The sequence below is a fragment of the Halichoerus grypus genome, chromosome 9 (assembly GCF_964656455.1).
Source record: "Halichoerus grypus chromosome 9, mHalGry1.hap1.1, whole genome shotgun sequence".
Taxonomy (NCBI): Eukaryota; Metazoa; Chordata; class Mammalia; order Carnivora; family Phocidae; genus Halichoerus; species Halichoerus grypus.
This window is the reverse complement of record NC_135720.1, coordinates 124,868,613-124,890,316: the sequence shown is the minus strand read 5'-3', so window position 1 is coordinate 124,890,316 and position 21,704 is coordinate 124,868,613. Positions and strand designations below refer to the sequence as shown.

Here is a 21,704-nt window from a genome sequence, read left to right as displayed (position 1 = left end):
TTGTGGAGCTGTCTGGCAGAGCGGAGGCAGCCAGGGTGTGGGCTGGGGTCTGGACAGGAGGTGGGTTAGAGACCTCTGGTCGGTGGGGCCTGAAGGGCAGGCTAGGCGGCAAGGCAGCCCTGGGGGGTTGGGGCACCTCAAGGAACGAAGGAGTGGGTCGCAGAGGCTTTTCTTTCTCACCTGCCTCTTCCCAAGTGCAAACATGTTTTATGTTACATAGTGAGCGAGGCAAAGTGGTGGTTTCTCCTAATTCCTCATGCGATTTCCAGACATGACGGTCCTTCTCCTGGCAGGCTGAGTTATCTTTCCCCGTGAGAGCCTTGGATTGAATCGATTCCCTTTAAAAAGGGGATCCAACGTGAGAGAGAGAAAGAGGAAAAAAGACAGCCGTGGAAGAACATCCACATGGGGTTGTGTTGGAAGTCAAAGAGTTAGAGAGCAAACAAGGACGGGGTTTTCCTCTTTCTCCTCTCCTCCCTCCCTTCGTCTCTCCCTCTCTCCTCTTTTCATTAGAAGAATTGGATGTTTGCCCATGCAGACAAAGCTGGCTTAGGGAGGCAAAGCTCGGGGAGGAAGCAATGTGAGGAGACTGGAAATAGCAGGAATCCGGACACACTTTGCTCTCCAGCCCTGAACTGGGAGAGGAAGAAGCCGTTCTCCTGGCCATGGCTGGGGCCCGGGAGGGTGGGGGTGGGTGGGTGGAGGGGGCAGGGAGGGCCACCCACGCCTCTGGCTCTCTGTGGCCTGGGTAGCAGGACATTTGTCCCGTAGCTGACCTGCCACAGGGCAGCTGCAGGAGCCCGCATCCCCATCTGCGGAGCACAGACCTCCACTGTTAGGAATTAGGTGGAACATATGCATGTAGGACGCTACTGGCTTTTTCCAGACACAAGGCCACTTTCCAGCCCGAGAAGCAGCTTGGAGGAAACAGGGTAATGAGACAGAGTCCCAGCTGGACCCGAATGCTTTACTCTCCTGTCCTTCCTCTGCCTCCTTTTCTCTCCTCCTTCCCCCTCCATCTCCTCACCCCCCCATCTACTTCCGGTTTACTTTTCCCCTTCTTTACTGGTCCTCACCTTCTTTGCCTGGTTCCCTTTGCTCTTTTGTTCTTCTACTTTGTGCCTTTCTCTCATTTCCTTCTTTTTCCTCTTTAGCGTCTTCTACTTTCTTCACCATGCGCTCCGTCCTTCTTCACGTTTATCCCGATTTTGTGTTTGACTCCTCTGTCAGCTGAAATGGATTGCGGGTTCTCGTGGAAAGAAAAATGCAGCCTGCGTCATTGAAAGCTGGTGACTGCCTTCATAATGCTATGAAGAGGCCGTGGCATTTTATAATAGAAAAGGAATGCCTGCTATCATTGATTGAGTACTGCTTTGAGTTCTTCTAACAGCCTGGCTGAGCAGCGCGAGGGTTTCGGCTTCACGGATCGGGATACCCAGGCTGACACTTACCAGTCTTGCACAAGGTCATCCTGCATGTCAGAGGGTGGCGTTGAACCCAATTCTGTCTAATTCTGAAGTCCCCCTTGCTTTATACTTTATGCTTTATAAGGAATGCCTGCTATCGTTGATTGAGTACTGCTTTGAGTTCTTCTAACAGCCTGGCTGAGCAGCATGAGGGTTGCGGCTAAAGTGGCCATGCGTGCTGGGGGCGGGATGTGTTTGTGGCTCAGTTCAAATGTCTAAAGCAGCCAGTTCCAGTGTTGGCATTACCAGACTCATCTGCTGGGACCCACCCCAGAGTTTCCAATTCGGATCTGGGGGCAGAGCCTGAGAAGGGGCATTTCTAATAAGTTTCCAGGTGATGCTGAAGCCACTGGCCTGGTGACCACACTTGGAGACCCACTGGTCTGAGAGGTTTTGGCTTTAGAGTTGGGTGGCCGGTCAGAGCTCCAGCCCAGGTGGCGGGAAACATTTTCTAGATCCGGACTTGAGTGCATGGTGAGTGCAAATGGAAGTGTTTAGTTAGTTGAATACTGTCTCATTTCACAAAGGGCTGGAGAGTGCCTTCCAAAAATATTCACGATATAAAACTGATAGAGTTGAAGAAATTAAATCAAGGAAAAATGAAGGCAGGAGTTTAGTACAGGTGGTTGGAATCCAATAAGGATAACTTTCCCTCTTTGTTGGCAGAGCTATATGCACTTCCCTTATTTTCCTGGTCGATGGCATCCCGTTTTCGTTGTGGGAGGAGACACCTGAATTTTACCCTTTGAATAAAATTCTCCTTTTCCCAAACTGCCTTGTGGAGAGGGTCATCTTCTCACTCATACAATTTAGAAGTTACGAACTGATCAATGTTTATCTTTTTTTGTGACCTGATACTTGGCAAAATGGCAACTGTGCAGTATGGATTAGTTGAGCGACTGTATTTTTTTGGGTATCTATGACTTACTTTCTGCAGAAAGGAAAGCTAAGAAATATAATAGGGAGACCTGCAAGAAAGCTGAAAGAGGATTCCTATCTTCAAGGAACTTAACAACCTAGCTTGGAGAAAAAGATGTACATCTAAACAGCAAGAGAAGAACTGTGTCCTTTAACAGAGGTCAACAATTCTAAAGGTAGCAATTCACAGAAAGGAAAGCTCAGGGTAGGCTGATGCGGGTGCGAAAGAATGAAATTTAATTTGACAAAAGCAAAGAGAGAAAGACAACCGGGGGAAAAACTGAGACCATTTTCAAGAGTTTTAGATATAGAAGTTAGTACAACTTCGAATAAACAAAACACCCAATGACTTCATTGGACCCATAGACGGCTGTGGGGTGGTAGAAAATGTTGCTGAGTTTGTCCTTGGAAAACTCGGGCTGAGGGATAGATTTGCCACTTCGCACCGTGTGATCTTCTGTCCTTTGACCTCTTTAAGTCTTCATTTCTGCAGAAATAAAAATGGGGATTTCTAGTATCTATCGAACCCGCTGAGCCTCAGCTAGGAAAACAGTGAGCGGCATTTGAAGCCAAAGGGCATTTAAACGGGGAGTCAGGGGCTTCAAAACCATAGGCCAGATTGGGAGAATGGAAGCTGGGAGACGGCCACCAGCTTCCAGCTGAGTCAGGGGGCTGTTGTTTCCACCTGGAGACCAGGGAACCGGCTAGAGCTGCCCGGCCAGGCCCCTCGGCGTCCTCTGGCCCCAGCGAAAGCTCGCGATTTCAAGTGGATAAAAGACACAGGGTAACGTGTGAGTGTGCGCACGAGTGTGTGTGTGTGTGTGTGTGTGTGTGTTCCTGACACACTGGGTCATGATGTATAAAGGTCAGAAAGGTTTGAAAGCCACAGAATAAAGAATCAGTGACACGAAATGATTTGTGGATTTTGTAAATTGTAAAGCACAAAGCAAGTATGAATTAATGGCCCATTCGCCTTTCCTGAGGCCCACGTTCCCTTTTGACTCAACCTCGGTTCCTCCTCTCTGTAATGTTCAGACATTACCTGTCTACCCCGGCAAGTGCATTCAGGACTCCTCCCCACTCGTGGAAGCCCATGGAATAAAACCACCAATGGGGCCAGAAAGCGGAGATTAATATGTTAAAAAAGAAAAGAAAAGAAAACCTGGCCTTGGTGTTTGATTTCCTGAAGGCCCAGATAACTTTCCTGATTAAAGACATGTTTAGTCAGCAAAAACGGCAGTGGGTGTTTAGCTAGGAAGAAGGGAAGCCACATGGCATGCGAAAAAGCTCTTAAAATGTACCCTGAACACCTTACGCATCATCACAGAGCTTATTTGCAGATTGGATGATATCCCGGTTCAGACAGCAGCTTCCTCGGATACCCTCATTACCAACATCTGGAAATGGAAATAATACTCCAGAGTCAGGTTCATACCTCAGCGAAAGCAGGCTTTGAAATTTTATTAACTGAAAAACCATTGTTGGCTCTTTCCTCATAGACCACATTATTTCAAGCAGTCTCATATCTTTGGGGCTGGGCTGGATTTCATTTTGCTCAAGGGTAAATGAAATTTTAAACTGGGTACAAACTTAATCATTTTATTTTTTTTTCTGGTTTAGAAATTCCTCCTTATCTCTCCTTCCCTGAACTCCCTCCTTTTTTAATTGCTTGTAAGAGGCAGTCCATGATAGGGTAACTGGTTTTTCCTGGAATAGCAAATACATAATAAAAAGAGCACCATTTACTCCAAACAATTTACTGGTTGTTCTCTGAGCCCCCTGGGAGGTGGGTGAATGTTGTTACTCTTCTCTTTATAGCAAAGGATGTATGACAAGGTGATAGGATCCAGGTCAGTGCCAAGTAGGAATTCAAAACCCAGACATGTTTGCTCTATAGCGAACAGTATTTTCTGCCTCCCCACCAGCTCAGGTGAACGGAGAGCTGCTACCAGCCCAGGGCTACGCTTATCTAAGTGTACCTGTGCGGCTTTCTCTGCTGTTTGTCCCTAGGTGGCAGGGAGGCCAGGAAATGAGACAGGGGCTCTCTGCCACCCAGGAGGGCTGAAGAATCAGGGAAGGGGATGTGGATTGAGGGACTGTGGGTGGTGGGCTGGGGATTATTTGGGGAGGGCGTGAGACCATGTAAAAATAATGGGGAACAGTGAGAAAAAGGAGTTCAGGAAGCATGACGAGTCATTAAAGAAGTCCGAAAACGTCTCCTGAATATTTGAGTGGGATTAGAATATAAATCAGCAAAGAGAAATTCTGATCAAAGTAGATTTGATCAGAATATCCTGTGCCCTGAGTAGTTGTAGGGATTGTCGAGAGTGGATTTAAAGCTTTGAGGGACTAGAGAAAAATGATGTTAAATTCAGAGTGCCACAAGGAGCCGTCTTTTGAAATGAGAGTAGAAGATCAAGGAATAAAGTTCCCATTTGCTGGTAACATTTCAGAGACTCTGCTAGATGCTTAGCCTTTCCTCCTTCCTCCCTCCCTGCTCTCCTTTTCTCCGTCCCTCCCTTCTCTCTGTCCCTCCCTCCCCTCCTTCCTTTTTTTTCTTTAAGATTTATTTATTTATTTTTGAGAGAGAGAGAGAGAGAGAGAGAGAGAGAGAGAGTGGTGGGGAGGGGCAGAGGGAGGGGGAGAGAGAGAATCTCATGCAGATTCCCCGCTGAGCACGGAGCCCTGAGATCAGGACCTGAGCTGAAATCAAGAGTTGGCCGCTTAACCGACTGAGCCAGCCAGGCGCCCCTCCCCTCCTTCCTCTCTTAAAAGCTAATGTCTCCCAACAGTCTTATGGTTGTTCCTACTTTAAAGATGAAATTTTAAGGTTCCAAGAAATTAAGGAGCTTGCCCAAGTTTATACAACTAAATGAAAAAGGAAGATTCAAATTGAGCTTCCCCTAACTCCCAAACCCACGTTCTTTCCAAAACACTGCCCCACTCCCTCTCTTCCAGAAAATGGAATGGAAAATGTCTGTGGAAACCCGATCACTGTTCCAAGCTATATTACACAGTGAGACTGTGTGTATGTTATCTTCGTCTGTGCGGTCTGTGCCCCGAATTTCCATGAAACGTGCTCTCTCCGTGGCGGGCTGTGTGCTCCGAGGAGAGGACTTTGTGGGGTTGCATCCCTACAGAAGCGAGGAGGAAAGGGTGTAATCTGAAGGGCACCATCCTCTGAATAGAAATTCCTTGGCCGCTGAGAGTTATCACCGCAAATGCCAGGTGGTCCTGTGGTTCAGTGGTGGTGTCTTAGTTTCTTTTGAGTTTCCTGTAGGTGGATGCTGTATGATTTAGGCTGGGGCTCACTGGGGCCAGACTATATGACTCGCAGGGCCCAGTGTCAAATGAAAAGATGGGGCCCCTTGTGAAAAATGTATTAAGGATTTCAAGATGGTGAAGGCAGAGTACTCTGTACGTGCAGAGAGTTCTGAGTGTGTGGTTGCACAGGACACATGCCCGTGAAGCTGACCGTGCAACTCACCCACGTAATGTGGTCCAACAAGATAGTCACCGAAGGCCTGCCTCCTTCGTGTGTTATGCCAAGGTTACTCACACAAACACATCTGGGGGGTTGGAAGGGAGATTCTGTGAAAAAGCAAGTCGACAACAGTGGCTATCAACTCACTTATTTGTTCTTTCATTCATAAGGTCATTCATTTGAAGGGCATTCATGGACCCCTTACTGTATTCCAGGCAGCATGCTCTGTGGGGGGGGATGCGAACGCTTCACCTGAAGCATGACATGTGTATAAAATACATCATGTCTTTGGTTTATGTGTGCATTTATGTCATGTGGAAATGGACCGAATGGGTTTTGTACAGTAGAGACTATTGTGAGGCTGACCCTTCTGCTCAGCAAGTGCCCCCTCCATGTTGCTGTCCACAGTGGTTCTAAGCTGCACATCGTGCTTCATAGAATTCTCCACCATGTCTTAAAATCCATTTTCCTGGAGATGGTCACGTTTGTCGGTCTCCAGTTCCCCAGGACACAAGCCGATGGTGAGGAGCAGCCTCCCGTAGCCTCCCTGCTGACCTGGGTGAGAATTGTCTTAAGACCCAAGTCTTGCCTGGTGGTAAGAATCACTTTGTGTGGAGATGGGGGGCGGGAGGGCGTCACTCATTCAGATGCGGATTCTTGGGCTCTTCTGGAGAGTCTCACTCAGTAGGCCTGAAGGGGCCATGGAATCCTCAGGTTTAACAAGTGCCCCAGGTGATTCTTATTATCAGGTACAGGTGGAAGCCGACCAACACTATATGCCCTGAATGGGGTCCCTTGGCCAAGGGTACACATGTTCTCAATTTTACTCTTCTCCTGAAAGACTGGTCCATTTGGCCTTCCCCATCTACTGGCTCTTGGTTTCGTCTCTGATCGGCTCTCATTTATGACTCCTTGCTCTTTACTTGACTAAATTTTCCTTTATCTATTTGATTGAAAGCATGACGCTTGTTTCTAAGTTCTGCTTGCCCTGGTCATTACTGTGAATTCAGCTAGCACTGACTGTTCTGTGTTTTCTTTGATCTCAGACACGCTCTCAGGTTGTTACTCCCTTTGAGTTCGAGCTCTTGCTGAATATTAAGTGCCTTGTCTGGAAATGGGAACCTCCGGGGAAGGTCTTTAGCTCAGACCCTAGATTGTGCCACTCCTGGATCCTAGAGAAAGCGAAAGAATGTGTGTGTGTGTGTGTGTGTGTGGTGGGTACGGGGGGAACCAGGGGAAAATTTGAGAGAGAGAGCCCGAGTTAATTTAGGTGTATCCTTCTTATACTCCTGCCTGGGAGGTCTTTTTCGGATGTAACCATCTAATGCTTGAGATGTGTTAGGGGGGTGGGGAGGGGAGGCATTTTTGATGCAATTTTGGAACCGTTCTAGGGTTCCAACAGTGTCCTGATGTGTCTGTTGTCTGCGGCCAGGCCTGGAGTAGCTGAATTTTGGTCCCCCGGAGCAGTGGCAGCCTGGGCAGTGACACAGCTGGGGCACGTGAGGGACAGAAGGTAGCACAGATGGAAGACTTTGCATTTCTACATCCTTGTGCCTGGCCCGCGTTTGCCTGTCACGCTGTGTACCCGTCTCTCCTTCTTTCCCATAGGACCGGGGACGGGGGTGTATATCAGTTTCTCTGGTCTTTCAAGCTTCCTGGGGCATCTCCAGGGCCGAGCTCCTGGAAGGCGGCAGCCTTAGTACTGAGCCCCGTTTCCAGCTTCAGTTTGTTTTCTGGGCTGGTGCTGCTCTGTTCAGTGTGCAGAGGGAGAGGGTCTTACTGGCCCCGCCTAGGCCATGTGGCCACACCTCGACCATCTTGACTGACTGACGGGTAGAGCAAGACGAATGAAATTGCTGGGGGAGCAGAAAGTAGGTAATGGCAAGATGTTGACACAATCTTGACATTTGCCTTTTATGGAGGAGGTTAGAGAAGGTTCATGCAGCTAATATTAGGAGAGCCCCAAACCAGTGATTTCCCTCACATGGCCACCCACGGCGCTCGCACTACTGTCTCACTGAGGGCAAATCTTGTTTTGAGATAGTATGAGCACTCGGTATAGTTGATGCTTAGCATCAATCCAATGCCAGTAGCCCACCAACCCCCTATAACCCTTGTTTGGTGGGTGATCCTTGCTCTGACCTTCCTCAAGTCTAGGAGAAGCTGATATTCAAAGGCACTGGCCTGTCCACCCAAACACCAGCTTCTCATAGTGGCAGTTAAACTAAGTGAGCTCAGTTTAGAATTCCTGTTGACTCTGACATTGTACAATGATTTGGGAAGACCTCGCTTTTAAAGTTTCTGATTTCAAAATATCAAGTGTTCTAAGCATGGTATCCACCAAAGGTGAAGCTGAAGAAAACTCCCAGGAAGTATCGCAATTGCTAGCATACAGAAATCAGGGGTTAAGGCCATAGGCTCTGGGGTCAGCCATTCTGGATGTTCAAGTTAAGGTTCCATCAGTGTATTATCTGTGTTACCCTGGGCAAGTTACTTAGTCCCACTGTGCTAAATAAATTTTATATTGGATCACATATTTAGAGCCCTTAGACATTACACACATGTAGACTATTTAATCATTACTATATTGGTCATCTTTAATGTATGAGGTATGCAACTAAAAATAAATGTTTTTTTTTTTTTTTCTGCTATCATCTTCAGAATATCAAGACTATTGGTTTTCTTACTGCTCAGGAAAAGTTATACAGTCCTGATGTAACTTTCCCAGGAAAAGAAAAAGAGCTTTGAGCCTTGAGCTTTCATGGGACTATGTGATTTCTCCCTTTGCCCCCCTTAAAAATGGCCGCTCTAACTAAACCATTCTTGTTCCAGTGGAAACTCTACACAGAATGCAAAAATGTAAAATGGACAAAAGCAATGCAGTGAAAACACCCAGGCAGGTTAAATCGGCATCGATCATCAGAAACCTATTTGTTTTTGTGGAGTTATTAATATACTTCCATGGATAACCAGAATTGTGTGTGTGTGTTTTTTTTAAAGTTTTTATTTAAGTAATCTCTACACCCAACGTGGGGCCTGAACTCACGACCCCGAGATCAAGAGTTGCATGTTCTTCTGACTGAGCCAGCCAGGCACTTTGGATAAGCAGAATTTTGGAACACAATTTGAAAACCTTTACAGCATAAGGCAGTCAATTAAAAAAAAAAGCTGTAGTCACTGTTCGATGCACACACACACACACACACACACACACACACACACACACACATGAACCTGGCAAAGCACGACGGAGCAGTGCTAATGTTTTGTCCTATTGAGTTGCTGTAGTTTGATAGAGTTAGCCAAGAGAAGACTTTTTCCCCCTTTGTTTAATAATGTCCAGCAGTTGTTTGAAGGCCTTTTCAATCCCTTTCCTGTTTTGAAAGCACCTCGTGTTCCCATGTGATGTAGCCCTGGGATATCCTTCATTTTCATCATTCTGGATAACAAAGACAAATGTGTTAGGCAAAAGCCAAGGGGTTGTTGTTGAGGAAGGTGGAGTTGGGCCCTCATGACGTTTCTGCCTTGCTCAAGAAAAGCCTTAGCCAGAGCCGTGAGGGCCCAGTTTTTGGATCTCAACCGTCTCATTATGCTCCAGTGACTACTAGCTTTCAGTGTCCACATCCCTGCCCGAGGCTTTTTCTGGCACGGGAGAAGGTCACTCTGTCGTCACACTCAAGGCAAGTTGGAAGTGCCATAAATTAATACCACTTAGGAACGGCCCTCAACCAAGGACTCCTGAGAATTGACAGGAACCTTAGCTCCCTTGACTCTCAGGTGCAATGATTCTGTGGTGTGTAGTTCATGCTGTTTCCAGCATTCCCTTTCAGAGTCATCCATGGCGGCAGCTGCCTTATGAGGCATATTTATGCCATCCCCCCTCTCCCTGCATCACTTCCCTGTCCCCCAATTGGTGTGGCTTTCACTTGCCAAGTAACCTACTTGCTCTGTAATCCTTGTCTTAGGGTCAACTTCTGTTGGGGGTGGGGTGGGGTGGGGAATCCAAACAAGATGCCATTTTTGGCTTCACTTCCCTCTTTATCCCTTCCTCCACTCATCACTCTTTCAAACTCTAAGCTTGGGCTCTTGCTAGTCCTGTGTGTACAATATGAGCCTGTCCTCCCGCCTACAGTTGATTGGATCCAGGAGGGAGAACAGCTGAGCCAATCAGAGTCCCTTCCCTAGGAGTTTGGGGATTGGTAGGGATGGGTGGGAGTCAAGTCGGGGTGGCGGGGGAGAGAGAGAGAGAGACAGAGACAGAGAGATTGATTGAGTGAATCTTCCCCTAGGTGGGGACTGAAGCACGCACACTTGGGAGCCATGAACACATTCTGCATATGTCCATTCTGGGGAGCTGAGACAGCTCAACTAGTCTGCAGAGAGAAAAATGAAGCAGGTGTGCAAGGGAAAGCATAGGTGAAGGACACAAAAAATCCTGCTGTGGTTTTGGCAACCGTCCCATTTCTGGTTTCAATCTCTTCAGAGGCATGCCTCCATTTCTGCTTTGACAAGATACCTATTTTAATTCTTTTTTTTTTTTTTTCTTTAGGAATAATGCTCACTTTTTGTTTAAGCTGGGATGAGTTGGCTTCTTTTGCTGGAAGCCAGAACATCAATGAATGCACATTTTATATCATAAGTCATTCCTATTAAAAATACTGTTTTCATGGCTGTTGCCATCTCAGCCCTGGAATTAAGATATTTTATTGTATATTTGCTTATCCCCTTCCCTAGGAGACATGCTAGCAAAAGAAAGAGGTAATTTCCTTTCCCCCTGTAGGGAAAACCCAGGGGCCTCCTTTTGTGGAGCTCTTGTGTTCTCGGCTCTCCCGGTTACCTAAAGATAATCCCCTCTCCCATCCTGAGGTTTTGCAAGAAGTTGGATTTCCTGAAGAGGTGTAGGCTGTGTGTATGGGGGCCGTGTGGGCACGGAGGGTTAGGAGCTGTAGATACAAGCCAGGGAAGAGGATCCCAGGACCGCAGGGCATGCTGGACGGGAGAACCAGCCCCTAGCAGTGGCAATGAGGAGCAAAGAAGAAATAGTGACCATTAAGGACTGAAGAAAAGGTTCTTCTCCCTTTCCCTGAAGCAAGTGAGCCCTGGGATTGCGAGATGCTGCAGGCTGGTGGGGCATGAATATTGCCTCATATTGGCCATTCTAACCACCCTTGGCAAAGTGGGGTGTCTTAATCAGTTTGGACTGCTCTAACGAAAATGACCATAAATTGGTGGCTCAAACAAGGGACATATATTTCACACAGTTCTTGAGGCTGGAAGTCTAAGATCAAGGCCCTGGCAGATCCAGTGTCTAGTGACCATCTTCTTCCTGGCTTGTAGACAGCTACCTTTTTGGTGTATCCTCACATGGGCAGGGGCGGGGATGGTGGTGGAGAAGGCTGGTACAAGGCAGGGACAGGGTGGGGGGTGAGAAAGAGAGAGAGAGAGAGAGAGCATACTCAAAGAGACCTCTCCTCTTTCTTCTTATAAGGACACTAATTCCATGATGAGGGCTCCACCCTCATGACCTAATTACCTCCTAAAGATCCCTCCTTCAAATACTATCACGTTGGGGATTTAGGGTTTCAACATGAGTTTTCAAGGTGGGGCACATTCAGTCCATAGCATGGGGGCTGGAACTGGATTTAATTTAATTTCAGTAAGACATTTCTTATAATACTCCAGACGTGGTGGAAGATTTCATATCTGTTAATTTATATATTTGGCTAATTGTTATGATAAAAAACAACCATTCTTTATAAAGGTATTTTGCCTTACAATTGCCATTACAATAACATTTTGGAGGTGACTGTTTCTTGCTGATGCTTTTAGGGGATGCCTTAATCTACCATAAAGTTTAGAAAGGAGTCTGCGAGGGGCGCCTGGGTGGCTCAGTTGTTGAGCGTCTGCCTTCGGCTCGGGTCGTGATCCCAGGGTCCTGGGATTGAGCCCCGCATCGGGCTCCCTGCTCAGTGGGAGGCCTGCTTCGCCCTCTCCCACTCCCCCTGCTTGTGTTCCCTCTCTTGCTGTCTCTCCCTCTGTCAAATAAATAAATAAAATCTTAAAAAAAAAAAAAGGAAGGAGTCTGCAGAAAATAGAATTATCTAAGGAATGGTAGATTGATGCTGGACCTCTGAGAGAGCCAGGTTAGACAAGAGAAACGGACTCTAGAGATTTGGGGGAGTGTATCAGGAAGTCACTGAACAGATAGAAAGACCAGAGAACGAGTCTAAGAAAATGGGAGGAAATCAAGGGAATATGGAGAGCCAGAACACAGCCAAGATCATGCCTCAGGATAGAGGGACCCTGCTGCCGGACACCGGCCATGGCCACCCCCTGCTACCACAGGGCACTGACGGCATTGTCACGGGCGAAGGCCATCCTATGCTGTCTTGTGCTTTTGCATCACTTGCCATAAGCTCAGTGTCCCCGGGGGAGCCTCAGGTTGGCCAGGCACATGTTTGCCTCAGTCTGGCCTCCGGGGCTCAGGGACAGTGAGGATCTGGCTTTCTGGCTATAGTAGGGGAAGGTGTGAATCTTATCAAGATAATGACAGCTTCCCCAAATACGGCAGCGGAAACCTCCCGCATAAAACCATTGTGATATGTACATGTTCACAAGGAAAAGCACCCATTGTTTAGGTACCTGTAGGCGGGGTGGCCGCCTCCACGTCCCTCTCTTCTTCCTTAGGCTGTCCACTCCTGTGGCTGCAATCTCATCTCTATGCCCCATGAAATCTCTAGCCTTGTTGCTATTTCTCTTCTGAGTTTGACTATTCCAGTCAGCTGACTACTCCCTCAAACTCAACTGAACACATCATCTTTTAGAAAGCCTATATTTGGACTGGTTAAGGTTGTGGGATCTGAAGCTGGGCAGCCTGAGTTAAAATCCCAGCTCAGCCACAGCTTAGTTGTGTAACCTTGGAAAAATGACAGACTTCTCTGTGGCTCAGTCTTGTCATCTGTAAAATGGGGATAACACCTATCTCATAGGGTTTTTAAGATGATTAAATGACTCAATACATGAAAACCACTTAGAATATTGCCACATACACAAGAAGCCCTTAACTAATTATTATTGTCCAGTACACTGGACCTCCCCTTATTTCTTTTTTCAATTAAAACTTCACACATGGCTGCTTTTCCCTTTCTTCAGTGCCTATATTATATCAGTTCCAAAGTCTATTGAGTCACCTTCTCAAATGCCTCTTAAATCCTTCTCCTTATTGGCAATCCCACTGCCACTTTCTTGGTTTGGGCCACCGTCATCCCTTGCTTGGATGATTGAAAGAGTTCTCTAACTTGTTTCTTAGCCTCCAGGTTCTTCCAGGTTAAACGAAGACATATGATTCTCTCAGATGATAGTAGGAATAGCTAACATTTTTGAGTTTCTACTATCAGCTGGGAAGTGTTTAAAGAGCTTTATATGGATTAGTTCGTTCATTTAATTGCCACCTCTACCACCTGAAGAGGAACTTTTGTAAACAGGAAAATGAAGCCCAGAGTACTTAGGGGACCTGCCCAAGGTCACACAGCCATAATGACCCAGGCAGGATTTGAACACAGGGGCTCTGTCCATGTACTTCACCATATATTCTCCCCTACACAGGTGGTCTCCGAAAGAGGTACAGAGTCCCCAGAGAGTGTCATGGGTGAAAAATGCTAGAACTTCTATTTATATTTATTTTAAAATAAAACTATGAAATCCATTAAGGTTGATTAATATAAAATATATGGGTTAACATTGACAGTCTCATGGGGCCTGTCAGATGGTCCTTGCTGCACACAGTAAACCGAGACACCTCTAAGGGAAGAGGGAATTTGATGACTTGAGAGGTTGACAGTGACATTTTCACAGAGGTTTGCTGCCGTCGACTTGTTACGTGTAGTTCACGCACTATTAGGGTGTCATAGATGCAGAAGTTGACTTCTAAAAAGGACGGTATTACAGTACTTCTAATGGAATGAGAAGTGCATATGAAATATTTATCCCAAATAGAGGCTTACTCAAGACAACGAGTTGTCAAACCTACTTGTGAGTGTTCCAAAATTTCTGACCTTTTCTATCTGGTAAGTGGTTATTAGTTATAAGTTATTAGAAAATAATTATGAGAGGGGTGCCTGGGTGGTGCAATCAGTTAAGTCTCTGTCTCTTGGTTTTGGCTAATGTTGTGATCTCAGAGTCCTGAGATCGAGCCCCTTGTCGGGCTCCACGCTCAGCAGGGAGTCTGCTTCTCCCTCTCCCTCTGCCCCTCTCCCCCGCTCTCTCTCTCTCTCTCTCTCCAATAAATAAATAAATCTTAGAGAATAATCTTGAGAAATTAAGAACATCCTAATATGTACCTTCGAAGTAAAATGGACATTTTAACAGTGAATGAAAGAATAATTGATTTTCAAAAGAAAATCATGTTGTGGAGAGAACATATTAAAAACAGATTTTTGGTAAAGAGGGCACATTCTGCATGGAGCACTGGGTGTTATGCACAAACAATGAATCATGGAACACTACATCAAAAACTAATGATGTAATGTATGGTGATTAACATAACAATAAAAATTTTAAAAAAAGATACTGAAAACAAAACAAAACAAAACAAAAACATTTTTGGGAATATTTCCAGTGCTTGCAATTTTCTCTTTTCTTTCTTTCTTTCTTTCTCTCTCCCTCCCTCCTATCAGCTGAAAATGGCAGGTGTTAAATATAAAACCTCATACTTGCATTCTTTGAAAATATGGAAAAAGACTTTTCTATCTTGCCCCTGTTTTTCAAATGAGAAATTTCAATGGGCTTTGAAGCCATTTGGTGAAAGTACAGAAGTACAACAACTTCTGATTAATTTCTAATAACAGCCAATCAACATTAGGGAAGACTGATCCTTTCCAGCCAAATTTCAATAAAAGCTTTGCCTAGGATAGATAGGATTTAAAAATGAGTACCAAGACCCCACTTTGAACCTACATACCTTGTAAGGCATAATTTTTGTGTATGACATTGAAATCATAAAATCATTAAAATCAAGTATCAAAATAAGACCTTCGGGGCGCCGGGCTGGCTCAGTCTGTTAAGCATCCAACTCTTGATCTCAGCTCAGGTCATGTTTTCAGTGTTATGAGAGCCAGCCCAGTCAAGCTCTGCACTCATCAGGGAGTCTGCTTGAGATTCTCTCTCTCCCTCTGCCCCTCCCCCTAAAATAAATAAATAAGTCTTAAAAAAAAGACCTTCAAATCAGTGTATCACAAAATGTTAAACCAAGATTTCAAAAATAATTAAGATTGTTCGATCACATTGCTCTCATAAAGAATATATTAATTATAAAACTTTTTATGGTAGATAAATATTAAAGAGGAGAAATTATTAAAATATTTTCTTTAAAATGTTGTTTTTTAAATGTCATAATATTTCTAACAAGTTAATATGGAGCTAAGGATATAAAATTCATCAATACAATAATATCAATATATTAGTGCTCTATAAAAAGTTTTAACAAAAAGTGTGGAGATTACTGCTCAATAGTATTAATACAACCATGTTTATGATTGTTGTCTGCCATTTAGAAGACTAAATTTGCAAAGTGCTTATTCATACCATTTTTCTGGGATAAAAATTCCTGCTATAATTAAATAGTTCTTGTTTTTTAATTCTTTGCTAATTTATATATATGTATTTATATATTATAAATATTTATATTATATATATATAATATCTATGTGTACGTATATATATAGTGTGTGTGTGTGTGTGTAAGTATATAGCCTTGTTTCTAACTGGCCACATTTTTTTCCCTTCAATTTTTCAATCCTTTCCTGCTTTCTTTTAAATCCTTTTTTATAATCTGGATTGATCCGACTTTGCATTTGGCATGGTGTGCCCTCTCTGCCTCACCTCCACATCCCCACTTTCCCGTCTGGTCTTTCTGGTTTCAGACTCTCTCCTTTTGTCTTCTTCTCTCTTTTCCCTCCATTATTCCATGCCTCTCTGGAACCCAATCAGTATGCCAGGCAGTAGGGCAATGACAGAGAAGTAAGTCGTAGGGGTCCACCAGCTTCTACTTCCATCGTTAGAACAGAAATACATGCTGAGGACAAATGAACTGGTCCTCAAGACTCCCTGGGATAACTTAAAGGCAGGACCGTGGGAGGCTGGGGGGGTCGGTGGAGGTGGGGGTGGGGACTCCACACATGGTACTTCAGGATCTTGCCCCCCGTGAGTTCGGTGCTCTCTCTCATCCTCTACTGAGAGCTCTCGGATCACAACAGGTGGCATGAGAGAAAAACTAAAATCATTAGTTGTGTGTGGGAAGACTCATAGCTGTTTTGAGGCGGGCAGAAAATGGGGGGGCATTTGGATCTTCAGTAAGGGGCCTGAGCTTTGCATGTCTGAGAGGAGTTGTACTCCAAGTGGATTAAAATGGAAATAGAAAGGCACCTAGTTATGCCACTGTTTGTTACAGGGCAGAAATCAGTGTAAGTCAGGCCAGCCCTGGCTCTTCGCCAAAGGATTTTATTTCCTGAATCACCAAAACCGTTTTCCTTTGCAGGCTGCCCCGTGGTCCCTACCCTCGGCACAGAATTGCAAAGAGTGAGGCTCCAAGGCCACAGCCCTGTGGCCACACCTGCTGGCGCAGACTTTGTCCCAGTTAGGGGCTTCCTGCACCTCCGCTGCAGATCATCCCTGGCTATCCTTCCCTCGTCAGCAGCCTTGAGGTGCTGCTGCGTCAGCGAATGAATGTCCAGGGCCTCGCGGATGGGGCCTGGAGTCACGGCCCAGGCTAGCTGGCTGCCCACGTGTGGTGCAAGGGCCCACAGCCACCCAGAGGGGAGGCGCGGATCCCCTTGCGGACACTGGGAGAAGCCAGAGCCACGTTAGGTGGCTGTCCGCCCCGCAGCCTCAGGAACACGCACCATCTGATTCTTTGGCCCGCTGCACCCCCCAGTCGGTAATCCGAGTCCCTGCAGGGCTGGTAGCTGTAGCCACTAAGCCGGGGCTGCTCTGTTTCTTCTCAACGGTTAACGTGTCCCAGCTCTTCTTCAATGTCAAAATGTTTTCCCATGAACGCCAGGGGTAGCATTCCCCGCCCCCCCCCGCCCCCCCTTATCAGCCCTAGCAACCAGAAGCCCGGTTTCCAGGAAAACAGCCACTTGATCCAACCTGGTGAAACCCACTCCCCAGCCCGGCAACTGACTGGCACTTATGCCCCAGCACTCAACAACCCAGTGTTTTTTTAGCTGTGGCCACATGACATCATTTCCAATTGGCCAGCCTTCCTTCTCCTCCTCCGCCGTGCAGCCTCACTCCCAGCCCTTCTCCTCCCCGCAGCCGAGGGTGGTATTTTGTGGAGTAGTGGGAATGCTTTGGGCTTTTTTGGGGGGACTGATTCCCTTTGTTTCTCAAAATACTCCTGGCCCTGGCAGCTCTAATCCCTTCCCTGGGTAGAGACAGCGTGGCTCGGGCTCCAGGAACGCACGCCGCCCGCTCGCTGCCACTGGGCTCTGGCTCAGCCCGGGTGGCCGGGCTGGGTGGCCCCGAGGAAGACCCTCCCCTTCAGTGGGGCGCCCCCCTCCCTGGTGGGAAATGGAACGCTGTTTCTCTGAACCCCGCATCCTGTGAGGTGCTGGGGGGGCCAGGGGGCGGGAATAACTGCGATGCTCACATGTGATTGTTCGCTGCTTCCCACGCCCCGCAGTTGTCTTTGAGTCAGTTTGGTGGCGTTCCGGCAGGCCACGAAACAGCAGGGCTGTGTCTTGTGATGTGAAGAGTTTCTTTTCCTAACCATATATGTCTCCCCAAGAGAACCAATAAATAATGTGGTCGCTCTGGCTGGCTTGTCTTTCCATAGCTGCCCCAGGAGCCCTCTGGCCCCTGCTCGTGGCTTCTCCTGTTTCAATTTCCATGTCCTCTCCGTTTTGTAACTCAAGGAGCTCCCCGGCTTAGGAACAGCTGACAAGCCGGCCAGCTCCCCGGCCGTGGCACCTGGGGAAGGGGCGAGGGGCACTGCCTTGCAGGCATGCTCGGGACACCCTGGCCCCGGCGGCCCTGACGCCCTGGACGGTGAGCAAGGATGGGTGCTGGGGGGCAGGGACTTCGGCTGCCGGACCCAGAGTATCTGGCAAGGCCATTCAAGTGAGTAATGAGACGGGGAGACGTGGAAGAGCATTTCCCCCCAGCAGAATCTTCCAGACAGCCTCCCGACACACCCTCATCTTCCACCTGCGTCTCCCACCAGAAAGGGGGCGACCGCTCATTCAGTGCGCATGCGTGGCGGGACTGCTTGCCCCACCGAATCCTAGAGCTCGAGGGCTTTTCAAACCATCACACACCAGCTCTTCATTTTACAGACGAAGAAACTAAAGCCCAGGGGAGAAATAACTTGTCCCAAGTCAGAGTAGAGCTGGGGTTTGAACCAACGGCCTCCCAGAGCTGTTACTTCGCACACCAGAGAGCTCAGGGGCAGCTCCCTCAGGCCCCCCCAGAACCTCCCCGCCCCGTGTGTTTCCATACAGCACCCAGGAAGGTGAGTGCACACTGGGACAGGGGGTGAAGGTGAGCTGGAAGAGTAAAGGCAATGGAAGCCCTGAATTTCATCCCTCAAGTCTGGTCCCGGTCCCTGCACCCCTAACTCTGCTGACCCTTTCCAAAAGTGATGGATTTTTCCTTCTGGGTCAAACGAAATCCTCACCCCCTTAGCCCTGGGGGAGGGACAAGCGGAGTTCCAGGTTAGGGTAACTGGAAAGAACACCGAGGGCTGTTCCTTGTCTCCAGCTGTTCTTTTATCACGCAGCACCTGGCGTGGAGGGAGCCCAAAGGGCCATCAGAGCGAAACATGCCAACTGCGAAGTTGCTGGCAATGCTGGTGTTGGTGGCCGAGCCTTACGGTGACAGCCAATAAATCCCAAGGCTCTGATTTATCCTCTCTCTGAGCGCTGGAGTGGACATTTCTGAGAACGCCCCTGAAAGGTGACAACATGGACCAAGCTGCTCCCAGCTTTGGGCTTTGAGGGGCATCTTTCCTCAGAGCTCTGGAATGCCGTGCATTTGTTTATCTCGGGCAGCGTGTGTGCCCGCCCACCCTATCTACCTCTGCTTTCTCCTGAGCTCAGCATGCCATTGGCATTTAATAAATGTTAAAAAATAGCAACATCTGAGCCACTGACCTTCACATAAAGGCCTTTGAGACCATTGCCAGCCGGTTCCTCCTTCATGCCGCCAGACCCCGAAGATCTGAGGGGGGAAAGAGAAACACACCCTCAGCAACGGGGGTGGGGGGGTGGGGGGCACGGCCGCTGGGGTCTGGGAGTGCTGCGGAGTTTGCAGCCCGCGCTCAGAGGTCACAATATATGGACCGGGGCCAGATGCTTTAACAGAGATGCCCGGGCTGGTTGCCCTTTGCAAATCAAGGGCAGTGGTTTTGCTCCATCTCGCCCTACCCCTCCAGACATTCCTGTGTTCTCCAGGCCAATGGGTGTCACGTGTGCTGGGGATCGGGCGTTTCAGACCCAAGCGCTGGGCCGAGGCTGGGGCATTTCTGTCGCCCTCTCTTTTTTGCCTGTCCCTCCCTCACAAAAATCCTTTCCACCATTGTTCCGCCGAGACTTCCTTGTCTGGTGGTATAGGACAGGAGGGACTGGGGTTTTCCAGTCAGTCTGAGTCAGGTTTCAATGTCTTCCTTTTTTAAAAAAATTATCCAGCCTTTTCTTTAGCCACAAGGCCTGGGCGGTGGAGTCTAGGCAGTCTTCTTTTTCGGCCCACTCTCTCCCTTCCTCTTTTTCTTCTTCCCTAAAGACTGGGAAAAGGTGAATGTTGTAGAGGGAGGGACCTGAGTCTCCTGCGGGCCTGGAACTGGAAGGCCAGCTTCATGTAATTTATTTAAGGTCACCAGCGAACCGGCTTGACAGGCGAGGCCATTGAGATTTGGGGAGAGTAAGCAGGCGGCTAGGTCAGCGGCTGGCTGGGGACAAGGCTGCATCCCAGGCCAATCATGTGGGGGCGCACCGTGCCGCACACACTGCTCAAGGAGCTTGACTCGCTTGAGCCCTTTTCTTCTCCGTAACAGCATTATAAGAGGGGGCTGTTGCTAGCCCCCATTTTACAGATGGGGAAACTGAGGCTCAGAGAAGTTAAGTATCTTCCTAACATGGTCACTTCGGTTTCTGAGCCACTATCATAGGAGCAAAGGTAATTTTCTGGGAATCCTGGGCATTCTGGATGGCTGGACTGTTGGTGTGCCCAGGATGCTCCCAGTCTCAGCAAGGAAACTGCCGTGTCTTGGGAAACCCCTTGGTCTCGGGAAGCCGGACAGGGTGGTCGCCCCACTGAAAGCTCTTCCAGCCCTTTCTCTTTCTTCCCCACGGTGCATCTTTTGTTTTTGCTCTTTAGGGCAACACACTGTTAACTTCACTTGTTTTCTGGGGAAAGGCAGAGGGGGCTCTGGGGTGGGGAGAGCAGGAGCTAGGTTGCGGGGTGGGTTGAGGATGGCAGGGAGCAACGTAGCCCCCCAGTGCTGGGAAGGCAGTGAATGCCCCTGACATGGTCTCTCTTGTTATTAGCCTAATGTGGAGTGGAGGACGAAGAATGGACAGCAACACTGGGGACTCTGGTTCAGTGCAAGGGAACCCTGAGTTCCTCCTCAGGACATGCGGGGCATTTCCTCCATCACAGAGTCCTTGAGGTCTGAGAGGCAGGCTGCAGGACTCATGGTCACAGGAAAGGAAACCCAGGTGTAGGAAGACCCACAATTGCCCAAGCAAGGGTGTGGGGAGTGAGGAGTTGAATCCAAAGCCATGCCTTTAATCATGGGATGGGGCTACCTCTTAAGGGAAAAAAAGGATGGGGAAGAAGGTGCCCCAGAGAGGCCTTGAAAAAACACAAGGGGTGGTGGGGGGGAGGGGAGGCAGGCAGAAGCAGAGAAAAGTGAATCTTGGTGGGAGCCCAGGCATTGCTCTGTGCTTTCCCACATATTAATCCATTCAGGCCTCCCCAGTTCCTATGAGGTTGCTATCATCATCATCATTTCCAGTTACAAATGAGAAGGGTGAGGCACAGAGGGATAAAGACACTTGCCCAAGGTCACACAGCTAGTAAGTGACGTAGCTAGGATTCAGACTTGTCTGATGGTGAAGGACGAGAGGGATTTTTTCCTCCTCCTCCTCCTCCTCCTCTTCTTCTTCTTTAGAAATTATGCAACATTTTATTTACTGGCAAGGTCAGTGGAGTTTAGGCAAAATCTTTTTCAGGCAGCTCTCTCCCTTCCCCTTTTATGTTCTTCCCTAAAGGCTGAGAAAAGTTGACTATTTGAGCCCCTCTGCAGCCCTATCTCTTTGCGGGCTCAGGCCCACCAGGGAGTAGGGCTGGTGTGTGGGGGCGGGAGTTGGTGATTGGTAATCCCAAGTGTGTGTGTGTGTGTGTGTGTGTGTGTGCGTGTGCATGCGTGAATGAATGTGTGTGCATTCAGACCGAAGTTGCTCCAGGAAAATGTTGGGATCCTAAAGCTGGAAGGTCAGCCCCGCCTTGCCCCTTCTTAGCTCCTCTCTAAACCCTTATCAAGCCTTCCTGGTTAGTCTCCTTTCAGAAGCACAGGGAAAGTGCCAAACCCTGAGATCACCTGTTGGCTTTGTCCCAACTCGCTGCTCAGGAAGCAGCCTTTGTGCATCCCTTACACCTGTGTCTGATGGGAAATGGGGGGTGGGAGGAGCACATCAGGAAAGGGCCTGTGCTGGCTGTGGGCTCCATGCCCTGGGGGAAGTTCTCTCTCTCTGCCCCACCCCTCCGGACAAAGGGGAGCCCTCTCTCGCCCCTGCAACCACCTCTTCACTCTGGTGCATTACTCCCCTGTCTCCACCTGT

The 21,704-nt window shown here is 48.0% G+C and overlaps 1 long non-coding RNA gene across 1 annotated transcript in view; it reads left to right on the top strand.

Moving 5' to 3' along the window:
• Positions 1 to 738: 738 nt before the first annotated feature.
• Positions 739 to 21,704, top strand: part of LOC118543135 (uncharacterized) — a 140,923-nt gene continuing 119,957 nt past the window's right edge. Inside the window, exon 1 of the long non-coding RNA XR_013441386.1 lies at positions 739 to 932. This is a non-coding gene — a long non-coding RNA (uncharacterized LOC118543135). The remainder of the gene's footprint in view (positions 933 to 21,704) is intronic.